The sequence below is a fragment of the Aquarana catesbeiana genome, linkage group LG03 (assembly GCF_042186555.1).
Source record: "Aquarana catesbeiana isolate 2022-GZ linkage group LG03, ASM4218655v1, whole genome shotgun sequence".
Lineage (NCBI taxonomy): Eukaryota > Metazoa > Chordata > Amphibia > Anura > Ranidae > Aquarana > Aquarana catesbeiana.
In genome coordinates, this window is record NC_133326.1 from 292,713,302 (window position 1) to 292,727,861 (window position 14,560).

At 40.0% G+C, this 14,560-nt stretch overlaps 1 protein-coding gene across 2 annotated transcripts in view; it reads left to right on the forward strand.

The window, feature by feature from the left end:
* The window catches only part of MGAT4C (MGAT4 family member C), a 290,420-nt gene that overhangs the window by 165,860 nt on the left and 110,000 nt on the right, over window positions 1–14,560 (forward strand). Inside the window, exon 3 of one of the 2 annotated variants that reach the window (XM_073620209.1) lies at window positions 3,215–3,350. The exons of the other annotated variant lie outside the window; for it this stretch is intronic. The gene's annotated coding sequence lies outside the window, so the exon portion shown is untranslated. The remainder of the gene's footprint in view (window positions 1–3,214; window positions 3,351–14,560) is intronic. 2 annotated transcript variants of the gene reach the window in all.

Consider the following 14,560-nt stretch of genomic DNA (forward strand, 5'->3'; position numbering starts at 1 on the left):
TTGTCCTCAGAGAGATCACCACTGACCTCTTTTATCTGCAATCCCAAAGTGCCAGATAGCCTCACACACCAGATGTCTCACCCTTGGTCCTCTAGAAATTTATTTCATTTTGGAAGTATAGTGGAACCTAGAACTCGTAAATTATTATCTTTTTCAGAATTACAAGCAAAATACGACCTACCAAAACAGGCATTCTACGGATATCTACAAATTAGGCACTACGCACTGACTATAACCCCGAACCTGCAGTTCTCCCCACCATCCCCCTTTGAATCTATAATACTAGAGGGGAATGCACAGAAAGGGGTCATTTCGGGAATTTATAAGATCCTAAATGCCATCTCCCTAGAGGAGCAGGGAAAACACTCATACATGCTTAAATGGGAGAAAATCCTTGAAGAAGAACTACCTCTAGCACAATGGCAGACGATCTGGAATCAAACAGCAAAGAGTTCAATGTGCACCCTTTATAAGGAAAATGCATACAAAATTCTGTTTTTCTGGTATATGACTCCGGATGTACTCCATGCAATTTTCCCTGCTACCTCAGACCGGTGTTGGCGCTGTCAGGGAGCAAGGGGCACCCTCATACATATCTACTGGGAGTGCCCACTGATTGTCCCCTTTTGGGATAAAGTCCAGCATCTATTGTCCCACCTTTTGGAACTACAGGTCCAAGCTTCTCCAAAGTTCTTTTTACTAGGACTATCACCACTCAGGCTCCGCACACCATATAAGAAACTAGTAAGGCATATACTCACAGCGGCCAGATGTCTAATAGCTCTAAACTGGAAACGCTGTTCCCCACCCTCTCCTGAAGATCTTTACTCCAGAATTAAAGACGTTGAACTGATGGAGAGAATGACGGCTAGAATGCAGGACGGACTGGAGGCACACAATGGGGTGTGGGAGCTGTGGCACCTCCGGGAGGACCCACCATGACCAGGTACCAACCCTACTTAGATGGCTTACTTTATACTTTCCACCCTCTCTCCTTCTTTCCCTCTTCCTTCCCTTCTACTCGTTCCTCTACAACATAGTTATTACAGATTTGAATTCTCATAGGCATTGCCTTACTTTAATGTAATTGAATTAACATTCTCTACTCACAAAAGGAATGGCTAGCAGTTAAACAATGAGATATCTTTGAAACTTAATATGATCTCAAAACCCCTATATCATAAGTATATGTTTGATTGTGGATAAGATATGTTGAATAATATTTACAATTTTCCATGCTCCTTTATTCTGTATTGCAACCAAGAATGAAACAATAATAAAAACTGTTATTTGGCAAAAAAAAATCCGTTGTCGGAAATTCCGATCGTGTGTACACAAATCCGACGGACAAAGTGCCACGCATGCTCAGAATAAATAAAGAGATGAAAGCTATTGGCCACTGCCCCGTTTATAGTCCCGACGTACGTGTTTTATGTCACCGCGTTTAGAACAATCGGATTTTCCGACAACTTTGTGTGACCGTGTGTATGCAAGACAAGTTTGAGCCAACATCCGTCAGAAAAAATCCTAGGATTTTGTTGTCGGAATGTCCGAACAAAGTCCAACCGTGTGTACGGGGCATAAGCCAATCAGGAGGAGAGTCCCGGAAGAATATTCTGCCTTTACAACTCCTAAAATGGTAATCAATTTGCCATGAATTTCGGCACTCATTATTGTATAACTAAAAAGTAACCTGATCACATACATGCAAAATAAACACATTTTAATTAATAAAAAAATGCATTTCTGTATAAGAGCCACAGCAGTAAAAATGTTACCTCAAATAACAGTTTCACAAAAGAGTTCTGAAAGTGCAGCTGATAAGTAGTCGACATGAATGAACTAAATGTCATTATGATTGCTCAGTTACATGATATATCCTAAAATTATTTCCATTTTCAGACAGCATGTGTGCTGTGTTCATTCCTTAACAATGTCCCCTGTCCAAGTCTATGATACCAATCTCTGCTTTTATTATTCTACTGTCATTTAGATTAGAGTTTGCCAATAGAAATGAGCGGATATTAGGCTTTTATTTTATATGTTCCTGCAGAGCTTTTGTTGCTATCTTTTGTATACTTTTAAAACGTATTCTAGTCTAATTTAATTATTGGCCTAGGATAATAGGATTACATATGGATGACATGACATTTCAAAGTGACATGTTTAGCTGTTGTTGGATATCTAGTTGACAATTTCATTTCTGTGTTGTAATGGTGACTGATAAATTAAAGGAAGGTTTTATTTTTAAAAACCATGTAAAATATCAGAGTTAATTACATTTTTGCATGTGTTAATTAATAATAATAATGGAATGTTGTACTCCGTGAGAACACATGCCTACTGATATTTATCTAAATTAAAAAAAATAAACTGGATTGCTGTAAAGAAAATTGGTATTTAAGACATCAAGCTTTTAAAAGCAGAGTCTATGGAGACAGGTGAAAGAATATTTGTTTAATGTGTTTTCCACAGAGTTTCTATGCCGAATGATATTTACAGTGTGAAAAAATAATAATCTGTATCTTTTGTTTTGGATGCACCATAGGCCCAAATAGAGATGCTGCCTCTCTGTAGACTTGCAAGTAGATGGCGTCTCCATTAGGTATGAGTGGAATGATAAATCAGCAAAGAGCACATATGATCTCAAGCCTGCCTAATTTAGGGTCTGTGGAGGAGGTCATTATTGAGAATATATACAGTATAGGATGAAGAGGGCAAGAGGTGGTATTTAGCCCCAGCTAGAGGGTACGAATTTTATAGTGAAGTGGTGGCATCTTATCTGGTATCACATGACACAGAAAGAAAATCTAGAGAAAGAATGAATCAGACTTTTAAGTTACCCCTTGTGTACACAAAATATTTTCTATAAATATATAGAAAATTTTATGAAAATATATATTTTTATTATACATAAATACAATGGATAGATACAACTCATAATGTTTTTGAAGCTTGTTACAAATGTTGCTTCTTTAGGAGTATTATAGTGATTTAGCTATAATAATCATAAACACATGTTATAACACTTTTGATTTATTAATTGCATAGTTATAGTTCGCACTAATAAGCCCTCATTTATTTAAATTTATAACTATTCCTTAAACTGACCAATAATGTTCTTTGCTTGTGACTAGCATACAGAAAATGTAATCTTCTACTGACTTTGGGCTTTATAATGTCATCTTCTCTTTTTTTACTGATTGTAACAAAGGAATAGGACCTGGTTGTCACCTAAAGGTTCCTATAAATGTGGACTTAGGCCTTCTCAGTCTGATGTGCCCAGACTTGGACATCCATCTCTAACTGCAGATATCTGCTCAATGTGTGGATACATTCAAAACTGCAAGGTATGCTACAATGTGGAATGCTAAAAAAAATGTCTTCCAAAGCATTGGGGATATTTGGTCCAGATTTAACAGTATCTGCCAGTGTGCGAAAATCCTTATGACACCTTTAGCAGTCTTCATTGTTATATTACATTGGAAGGTAAAGGATTGCTATTTTTTATTGCAAGTCTAAGCACATGGGATATCTAGGCAGTGCATGTTATATGAGGTTTGCCAATTAATGATGATAACACAACATCCAGTGTCAAATTCATCAATGTTGCAAGAGAGTTTTATTGACGGTGTTTTTGTCAGTGCTCCTGTGTGAACACCATTTGAATCCATGGGAACTCCAATGGAAATAAAACAACCTGTTTGACATATGAGACATATCAGCTTCAAATAATAATTTATTAGAAAACAAGTAACAAGAGTACAAATACAAAGTTCTATTTTTTCTGCAGATTGTCCCATTTATCTTGACAAAAAAAAAGTTTCTATTACAACACATCATGAAATTATTTACAGATTAAATTAAGATTTTAGTAAAATCTGCATACCGTATATACTCGAGTATAAGCTGACCCAAATATAAGCCGAGGCATCTAATTTTACCACAAAAAACTGGGAAAACTTATTGACTCAAGCATAAGCCTAGGGTGAGAAATGCGCAGCTACTGTAAGTGGAAAAGAGGGTCAACAATGCTCATTTGCAGCCTCACTGTGTCCATTTGCAGCCATAGGTCCCCCGAACTTCAAACTTGGTAGTTAAGGGTTCCTAGATGCCCCCTAGCTGTAGCCAAAATTTGGGGTCTCTGGACCCAAAGGGTCCCGAAATGACATTGCTGCAGATGGACACCATTGACCGATTTTGGGGCCCCATATCTCAGGGGCATTTGGTGCTAGGAACCCAAAATTTGGTGTACAAACCTAGAGGACCTAGCACTACAACATATCCAAAGCTGGGGTTCCTAGCACCATGTGGCCCAGAGATAAAGGGCCCCAAATTCGGTTCAGAAAATGTTGAGCACTTTTCTGCAGCAGAGAATGACATTTTCTGAACTGACTTTGGGGCCCCGTATCTCGGGTCCACTTGGTGCTCGGAATCCCAGCTTTGGATTTATTGTAGTGCTAGGTCCACTGGGTTTTCACACCAAATTTGGGGTTCCTAGCACCAAGTGGCCCCTGAGATATGGGGCCCCGAAGTGGGTTCGGAAAATGTAATTTTCTGCTGCAGAAAAGTGCTTGACTCGAGTATAAGCCGAGGGGGGCATTTTCAGCACAAAAAAATGTGCTGAAAAACTCGGCTTATACTCGAGTATATACGGTATGTTGTTTTTAAAAGCTTACACTGCAACAAAACTAAGGAATAAAATGAACACATTTTGCAAGTACTTAAAAAATTGTTAAAGGATAACTAGACTTTTGTCTAGTTACTCTTTAAATTACCCTCTCCCTAACATCCCCTAACATTTTATACTTAAGCTCCACTCCCATGGGGATCCACAAAGCCATCTATGCAAACACAGTTTTTCACTTTTTCATGATATTTAAATTTACTGGTGATTTTTGTTCTGACTATAATTATTTAGATATTAATATGCATTTCATCACTTATCAGCCTGAAACATGCAATAAAGCAATTAAAAACGCAATTCTAAGAACCAGGCTTTCAATTTATATATTGTTACATATACCAATTAGCTTTTTTGCTTAATAATGGGTGGGTTATTTTAAAATCATGAAACTAATGACTTACCTAAAGAGTCATGTACCACAAAGATGAGAGGTACATAATATCACATTTATAGAAACATGCAGGAAACAATACAGTGTGATCTGCTAAGGCCATATTGAGCAATATTCACAACAAGCTTAAGAGGATATTAATTAGCAGAAGGAGAATATGTTCTTAGTTCAACCAGTGATTAACCTAGTATTCACTATATCTAAGAAAAATATCATGCAATTAAAATTTAGAAGGTCAAGTAAAAGATAACCCCAAGCTAATCCAAGATGTGATGATAAGATGTAAATTGATATAAAAAATAAATATTCCCACGCTACCTGACCTAAGAAAAGAACCCGATACTTGCAGCAAGCACCGGATTGGTCAAACAATAGACAAAAAATAAAAATACTATAAAATCAATGGATGGTATTTTTTTATGTTCCCTTGAGGTTTAAAAAAAAAACAGCTCAAGCCACAGTACTCCCTACTTTTTTAAATATTAAAAGGTTAATTAACATTTTCCATAGAATGCAAAGTATAGAAACAGTATAAGTAAGGATGGTCACAAACATTAGTTAAAGCGGTAATAATCCCAAAATGTAAAATATTGCAGCTATCCTATAGTACAAGTAAGGATGGTCACAAACATTAGTTAAAGCGGTAATAATCCCAAAATGTAAAATATTGCAGCTATCCTATAATGCTATCCTAGCATGTGGTAGCTGCATTTGTTTTGTTTTTTAGGCATGTTCCCCTCTATTTCCAACTGGTAACCCAGCAAGTGAAAGAAATTCCTTCTAGATTGGGACTTTAATGGCAACAACACTACCACAAGTTCAGTAAAATCAAATATTTTATTTAAATATGTAAAATATGATCAATCACACATGTAATGAACTGTAAAAACAAAGCAAAAGTATGATCAAAATTGCAAACATTACATAAATAACATGTTGTACATATATTGTAATAAATGGTTACTTTACAATATCCGAGAACAATCTTCGGTAATCGATGCGTTTCAGGTTCAAGCCTTTCTTCAGGAGTATTCATATAGGAGAATATATATTCGACAATTTGTCTAATAAGTAAGAAAAACAAAGCAAAATATTGTGATATAGACATATGATAGCAAGTATATTGAGTGAGAGCAAATCCCATGCTCATGTAGTAATTACTCACACAGCATAGGTGGTGCAATACTAAATGTACAAATGTTCAAACAGAGACTGAATCGTCACTGCATTAGATGGCATGGTTGGAGGTATAGTGTGGCCCCCAAAATCAACCAGCAAGCCCCATGGAGGTCTCCATGAGGAGTAGGTCACAAAACTGGGTATTTCAAAAGGTAACAGGAACTGTGGAAAGAAAAAAGGAGAGAGGGGGAATAACTAATTGTTCCCACCTCATCTTATATAATGGCTGAAGGATTGTACCACTGTCTATAAAAATAAGTATATATAGCAGAACACACAGTGCATGGTATATTTGTAGGCTCTTATATACTGATTGGGCTATTTACCTAGTTTAGTAGGAGAGGGATTTCACAGCATAGGCCAAAAAACAAGACTTTCCGCAGTCTTTCAGTAAAAAAACGTGTTGGGTACATATCATTCAATCCTCAAACTACAAAAATAAAAAATCCCCTCACACTCCCACCCCCAATGATGTCATAAACAGCACCCTATGAAACTAGTAGGATGGAGTTTATGCTCAGTTACACCACGCTAGTTTAAATGCGATCTGCAGATTATTTTATCCAGGAATATTTTATTCATGTTTTGTTGGACTTTTGGATTATCAATAAACCATCACGGTTTTATACTATGTGGCGATCTTTTCCTCTTTTTTGCACCTTACCTGTGAGTGAGAAAGAAAGGGAATAACCAGTGGAGCTGATATCAACATCACCCTATCTACATCCAGAGGACAGATCTCTGTTGTATGAACCCATGCTATACTAGGCTCCTATAATGTGGAGTCTAGCTATCCCATAAGGACACAGCCATTTTTGCTTATCATGGTGAAAGGTGCACTTTGGGTGTCTAGTCATTTAGCATCCATGAGATACGACTGCTAAGGATATTCCACACATCACTTGTTTTGGACTTTTTATGGACTGATCACTGTTATTAATTCATTTATATTTGGTTTTCACACTTGTACTAGCATGGCAATCTTTATTTTTTATTGTCTTTACACAAAGTTCTATTGTGTGATTGTCAGCTGCTGTTTTTTGATTTATTACTTTCTCCTGTGCAATTACTACACATTTTTCCAACCAAAGAAGATAGATAGAAAGCTAGAGTAGTCAGAGTAATTATAAGTATGTAGGGGTTAGGAAAGACAGGAAAGGGAGGGGTTAGGTAAGCACTGAGAGGAGCAACTGTCCTGCCTAGGTTATGATGGAAAGAGCTATGGTATAATGCAATTCTCACTTTGAACACAGAGCTATTCCCCAAAGTACCTCTTCTTCAGCCACATGATGTCCTTACTCTTTTGGGATAAAGGATTACCTACAGTATGTTATTCAGCCTAAAAGACTGAGGTATAACTGTCAGCATGGAGCCCTGCACTCTCAGTGTGTGCTGGTGTAATTATGTCAGTGTTGCTTACTGTATTATTGAGGACTGCCCACTGGGAACTCCTTGCATCAGGTGACAGGAATTAAAAAACTGAACATGATTAAAAAAACAAATTAGAAATTAACATAACATACAGCTGTAAGGGGGGCTCAAAAGGAGTCCTGGGGTGAGCCTGGAGTTGGGCTATAGAGTAAATGTAAACACTAAATGAGCTTTTAGGTTTATGTATTTAGAACTGCATACATTTACAGTACATATACTTTAACTTGTACATGCCCATTAAAAATACATTTTGTAAGGTTCAAAAACAGCAAGCAAATTTTAAACATATTGTATGTGATTTAAACAGTAAGTGAAACATTTAGCAGATGGTCCTACAAACAGAATGAAAATCATATAAATATAGCGCTCAGCATTAAAAGACAAGTTGAACAGGTTGTAAATCTTAACCAAAAAAAAACCTTTAAAAAAACTCTTTAGTACCATTTAAACAATATTTACTGTATTCTAAGCACAAACTGCTTTGAATTTACCTGAGATTTGGGAGGCAGAGATGTGATGTTACGAGATCACAAACACCAACATGATTAAGAACATGAACAAAGCAAAAAAAAAAAAGGCCTAGTGCTTTCAGCTAGGGGAGAGAGAGAAAGCAGAAGGGGGTAGACACATATTCTTTGGCAATGAATTACTGGGAGACCTGTGCATGTTTCTCCTCTGCACAGCCTTTGTCAATCACAAGAGAAAGGGAGGACCGTCACCCCTGACTACCTGGTGTCGGAATAAATCAGTTCAGCACAGCAGAGATGATTGCTGGAGAACAATGCTTCTAGAAGTGAAACTAAGCTCACATACTCAGGGGCAGTAAACTTTATTCAATAGTATGATCAGATTGTTTTATGTTTTCCAGGAAACACTTTAAATATTGTGGCAGGTATAAGTAGTGTAAAACAAAGGGGAACTCAAAGATATATATGGCTGGTAAATGAGTTATGTACAGTATATGTCTAGAGCAAGTAAAAAAAAAAAAACTGTAAAAAATTGAACTTTTTCTTCTAGTGCCAAATATGTTTGGTTTGAGAACCCTAATAAACCACTGTTTGGGCCATAGATAAAAATGATCTTGTAGAGAATGTCAACAGTTCAGACAAGAAGAGTTTTGAAATACTGTTCAACCAGGAAAACAAGGTTAACACAAGTGTTCAAATAACCAATTGTGAAACCATTTAAGTGTAGCGCACTACACCCATAGGAGCTGCTGGTTTAGTTGTACAATCTGCCATTCACCCATACTGCCATACACACCACAACCCATGAGATAGAAAGAGTACATGTTAGGATTTTTTACTTGGTCTTTATTTGAGAGAATAACTTGAAGAGATCTAGAGATTATGAGATGCCCATGAACGTTTCAGAAGAATAGGTTATCATCCACGGCCTTGGCCGTTTCAGTGGATTTCCCCTGTCTAGTCCTTACGGCAAACTATTGATTCCAGTTAACAAGATAAATCACTCTGAATGATTCCCCCTGTATTGGTTCTCACTGCGGACTATTGCTTCTTCTGTTATCAATCTGGCTGAAGATTTACTACTCTGAATAGTTCCTCTGCCCAACTGGTTATGCTTCATTTGGGGTATTAATTCTTTAAGGTCAAATACCTGCACAGTCTTCTTCATGATCCGCATACCAACACCCTTTTGGGGTATCTATTCTTTAAGGTCTAATCCCTGCACCGCCTTCTCCATGACCCGCATATTAACATCCTTCAATCTCTAAAAGCGCTTGATACTGTATTCCTTGAATGCAAAGTATAAAATAATAATAATAGTTTCATTAGCTCCTCTGGGTTTGCACTCCCTTTGCTCTTTCCCAATCAACAGTCCATGTTCTACTCACAGAAAGTTGATCACCCAGTTCTTCTTCCTCCGCTTTGCTCCTACTTCCTCCTTCTTCGACCGGCACATTCCCACCTGGGAACGCCCAGTATCTTCTCAGCGACTACATGCTGACTTCTTCCCCAGGGTCTAGGCACTTGGCCCCCCTGGATTCTCCTCTGGCACCAGGGCACCAGGATCTCTGAAATCCCGGGCCACTGGCTCCTCCAACTCCTCCAACTCCTCCCAGAGCATGTGACCCTCCCCTTTTATGAGAGACCTCCCATTGACCATGGAAATTAACCATTGGTCAATCCTCTCACATGGGTTTCCTGACACTCAGGTCTCAGCCCATCCTCTCTTTCCAGCAGAATACACTGTTAAGCAGAGAAGGTCTCCCTGAGCCCAAGTGTAGGTGGCCACACCCCCTTCTACTCTGATACTTCCAACCCTGAATAAACATCCAAGCCCAATAAAGAACACAGGCCTGGCTAAATCTACCTGTCACTATATTCTACACCAGGGATATGCAATTAGCGGACCAGCTGTTGCAGAACTACAAGTCCCATGAGGCATAGCAAGACTCTGACAGCCACAAGCATGACACCCAGGGGCAGAGGCATGATGGGACTTGTAGTTTTGCAACAGCTGGAGGTCCGCTAATTGCATATCCCTGTTCTACACTATCAAAATATACAATATATATATAAATATATATGTATATAAATATACAATAAAATAACTTGTCACATTGCTTATGTAGAGGGTGCTACATAAGCAATGTGACAAGTTAACTTCTTGAAGTGGAAATTCCCTCTCCTAATCAACATTTATTATTTTTAACCCTTACGCTGCTAGCATTAGTAAATAGATAGGAAGTATATCATATTTACTTGTCTTAAACTTTTTATTTACTTTTCTTCAGTTACTTCCTGGTTTCTTGCCTAGGCAAATGATGTCATACATCCCAGGAGTCTTCAGGAGGGGAGGAGAGGAGTTTTCTCAGCTAAGCACACTCTCCTGAATGCATGCCAGACTTTAAGGGCAGAGGGATTCCAGGAAGTAAATGCTACATTAATTATTTGCCCTTATTCAAGATAGCCACAACCAGAAATGCTAAGGGGGTGTTTTTCAAAGTAATTTATCAACAAAGTAAAGCATTGAGACATGGATGGATCGGGGTGTTTACTTTGAATTTTTTTTTTTAAATGTATTCTTTTTGGTTTGTGGTGCTTGGATGCAGTGAGGATCCGCTTTAACTTATCTGAGCTAATGAAAGACCTAAATAATGGTTAATCCATAAATTTATAAGAAGCTAGAGAGTGCACAATGGGAGAGACAACCAATCAATACAAATGGTACAAATACCAAATATACTAGTGCTCAATCTTACTCACTGAATATCTGTTGAAACATGTTTCCTAAAAGCCAGGGGGGTCTGAAAATGGCAGACTTAACAAAATATTTCCATACGTCACTTTTGTCCCAACTCATAACCCTCCATTTCCAACCCTCATACAACTTTATACACTCCCTCACTAAATAAACTTCAGCAAATCACCATCTGAAAAAATATTAGAAAAATATACTGAGATGCTCCAGAAGCTGATTGTCTTAATTTTCATAGTAGCTAGAACTGCTTAGATCCTGAAAGACTTATTCCATTCCTTTTGAAAGATCAGGTAAATTTAGTTTGGCTCCCCTGTAATCAGTGGAACAGGGATTAATTATCGAGGTCTGCTCAGCATTTTACAGGCTGCTGTTCTATTACTTCACCCTGTCGTCTAGAGACTGTATCCTTGCAAATACTGTACTGACTAGAGATGAGCCGAACACCCCCCGGTTCGGTTCGCACCAGAACCTGCGAACGGACCGAAAATTCGCACGAATATTAGAACCCCATTGACGTCTATGGGACTTGAACGTTTGAAATCAAAAGTGCTCATTTTAAAGGCTAATTTGCATGGTATTGTCCGTAAAAGGGTTTGGGGACCCGGGTCCTGCCCCAGGGGACATGTATCAATGCAAAAAAAAGTTTTAAAAACAGCCGTTTTTTCGTGAGCAGTGATTTTATTGATGCTTAAAGTAAAAAAAAAAAAGTGAAATATTCCTTTAAATATCGTACCTGGGGGGTGTCTATAGTATGCCTGTAAAGTGTTTCCCGTGCTTAGAACAGTCCCTGCAAAAAATGACATTTTTCAAGAAATAAAAGTCATTTAAAACTGCTTGCGGCTTTAATGTAATGTCGGGTCCTGGCAATATGGATGAAAATCAGTGAGACAAACAGCATGGGTACTCCCCAGTCCATTACCAGGCCCTTTGGGTCTTTTATGGATATTAAGGGGAACCCCACACCCAAATTAAAAAAGGAAAGGTGTGGGACCCCCAGGCCCTATATACTCTGAACAGCAGTATACAGGCGGTGCAAACAAGACAGGGACTGTAGGTTTGTTGTTAAGTAGAATCTGTTTGTAATTTTGAACTGGTACATTTTTACCGTGTTTAGCTCCAGCCAAAAAATCTATTTTAAGCTTTTTGGAAAACATAGGGAAGGGTTATCACCCCTGTGACATTTGTTTTGCTGTCTGTGCTCCTCTTCAGAAGATTTCACCTCACTTTTTGTCCCAATGACAAATGTTTTTTGAAAATTTTGGGTTTTTAGTGAAACAAGGATTGGTGATAAAGCTTCGGTGTAAAGGAGAAAAGTTTTTCTCATATTAACTCTTACAGGAGAGAATTTCCCTTCCTAGGGGTAGATTTCATCACACTTCCTGTTGTCTCCTTCCATTTGCAAGTAGGAGTCATTTGTAAGTTGGATGGTTGAAAGTAGGGGCCTGCCCTATATACTCAGCAGAAATTTGGGCCTTAGGTGTTGTTGTGGCCACAACACTGTAAGCCCTCACAGGGCTCTGCTGTGAAATATTAGATCAAGAATTGTAATTACATTCCCCTGTTGAACAGGGGCAGAAAATATGGGCCTTTGGTGGTGGTGGTGGTGGTGCTGGTGCCACAACACTGTAAGTCCTCGCAGTTACTCTTGGTGGGCGCAGAAAAGGGCCTTGCTGTGAAATATTAGATCAAGAATTCTAATTACATGTCCCTATTGAACAGGGGCTGAAAAATGGGCCTTAGGCACTGGTGCTGGTGCCACAACACTGAAACCCCTCACAGATACTCTAGTTGGAGCACAGGAACTAGCTCTGCTGCAAAGAATTGCATCAAAAATTGTAATTACACACCCCTGTTAAACAAGGGCTGAAAAATTGGGCCTTAGGCACTAGTGCTGGTGCCACAACACTGCAACCCCTCACAGATACTCTAGTTGGAGCGCAGGAACTAGCCCTGCTGCAAAGAATTGCATCAAAAATTGTAATTACACGCCCCTGTTAAACAGGGGCTGAAAAATTGGGCCTTAGGCCCAAAAAAACAAGCTCCCCTGATCTGTCCTGGTGCCATAGTCGCACAGGTACTCATTAATGGCCCTCTGCTGCATGTGCAACTGCTGCAGCATGGCCAACATTGAGTCCCACCTGGTGGGCATGTCACAGATTAGGCGGTTCTTGGGCAGGTTAAATTCCTTTTGGAGGTCTGCCAGCCGAGCACTGGCATTATATGATTGGTGGAAATGCATACAGACTTTCCTGGCCTGCCTCAGGACATCCTGTAGGCCTGGGTACCTGCCCAAGGACTGCTGTACCACCAAGTTAAGGACGTGAGCCAAACAGGGCACATGGGTCAGTTGTCCCTGTCAGAGGGCGGAGAGGAGGTTGGTGCCATTGTCGCAAACCACCATTCCTGTCTTAAGTTGGCGTGGCGTCAACCACATCTGAACCTGCCCCTGCAGAGCTTACAGAACCTCTGCCCCAGTGTGGCTCCTGTCCCCCAAGCACACCAGCTCAAGCACCGCATGGGATCTTTTGGCCTGCATACTTGAGTAGCCCCTTGAACGCCTACAGAGCACCGCTGGTTCTGAGGACAAAGCACAGGAAGAGGCTATGGAAGAAGAAGAAGAGGAGGGGTAGAGGAGAGAGGTGTGTCAGAATCACTAGTAGTGGCAATTTGGAGGCGTGGTGGCGGAACAACCTCCAACACTACTGCACCTTGTCCTGCATCCTTCCCATCTGCCAGAAGAGTCACCCAATGTGCTGTGAAACTTAGGTAACATCCCTGTCCATGCCTGCTGGACCATGAGTCAGCAGTAATATGCACCTAACCGCTGACCGCCCTGTCCAGCGAGGCCAAAACATTGCCTTCCACATGCCGGTAGAGAGCCGGAATCGTCTTCCGTGAGAAAAAGTGGTGTTTGGGAACCTGCCACGGAGGGACCACACATTCCACAAACTCACAGAAGGGGGCAGAGTCTACCAACTGAACAGGCAGCAGTTGAAGTGCTAGCAATTTTGCCAAGTTAGCATTCAACCGCTGGGCATGTGGATGGCTGGGAGTGAACTTATTTTTGAGGTGCAGCAGCTGGGGCAGGGAAATTTGCCTGGTACAATCTAACATCGGTGTACCGATAGCAGATTGCCCGCAAGTACTTGGCTGTGACACACCTAATTCTACACCTTCATTCCTCTCAGTGCAGGTCTCAGAGAGGACTGAAGGTATAGTGGGGTTGGAGATCCCAGCTGATGAGGAGTAAGGAGAGGTCCTCTTTGTTTTCTGGTGTGAGTCTTTTAGGTACGCTTGCCAACGAACTACATGGCAGGTCAACATATGTCTGGTCAAGCATGTGGTGCCCAAGCGGGAGATGTTTTGGCCACGCAAGATACGCTTGAGACATATGTTGCAAATAGCAGCGGTGCCATCTGATGCACTCGTTTCAAAAAAGGACCACACCAAAGAACTTTTGGAATAAAGCGCAGAGACAGCACCCTGCACATGTGGACCTCTGAGGTGTGATGCAATCAGTGTGCTGCCCTTAGGCTGGCCCCTGGAGGGCATCCTGCCTCGTCGGTGATGTGCCTCCTCCTCCTCTCTCCTATCAGGCACCCACATTGAGTCAGTGACCTCATCATCCCTTCCCTCCTCATCACTGG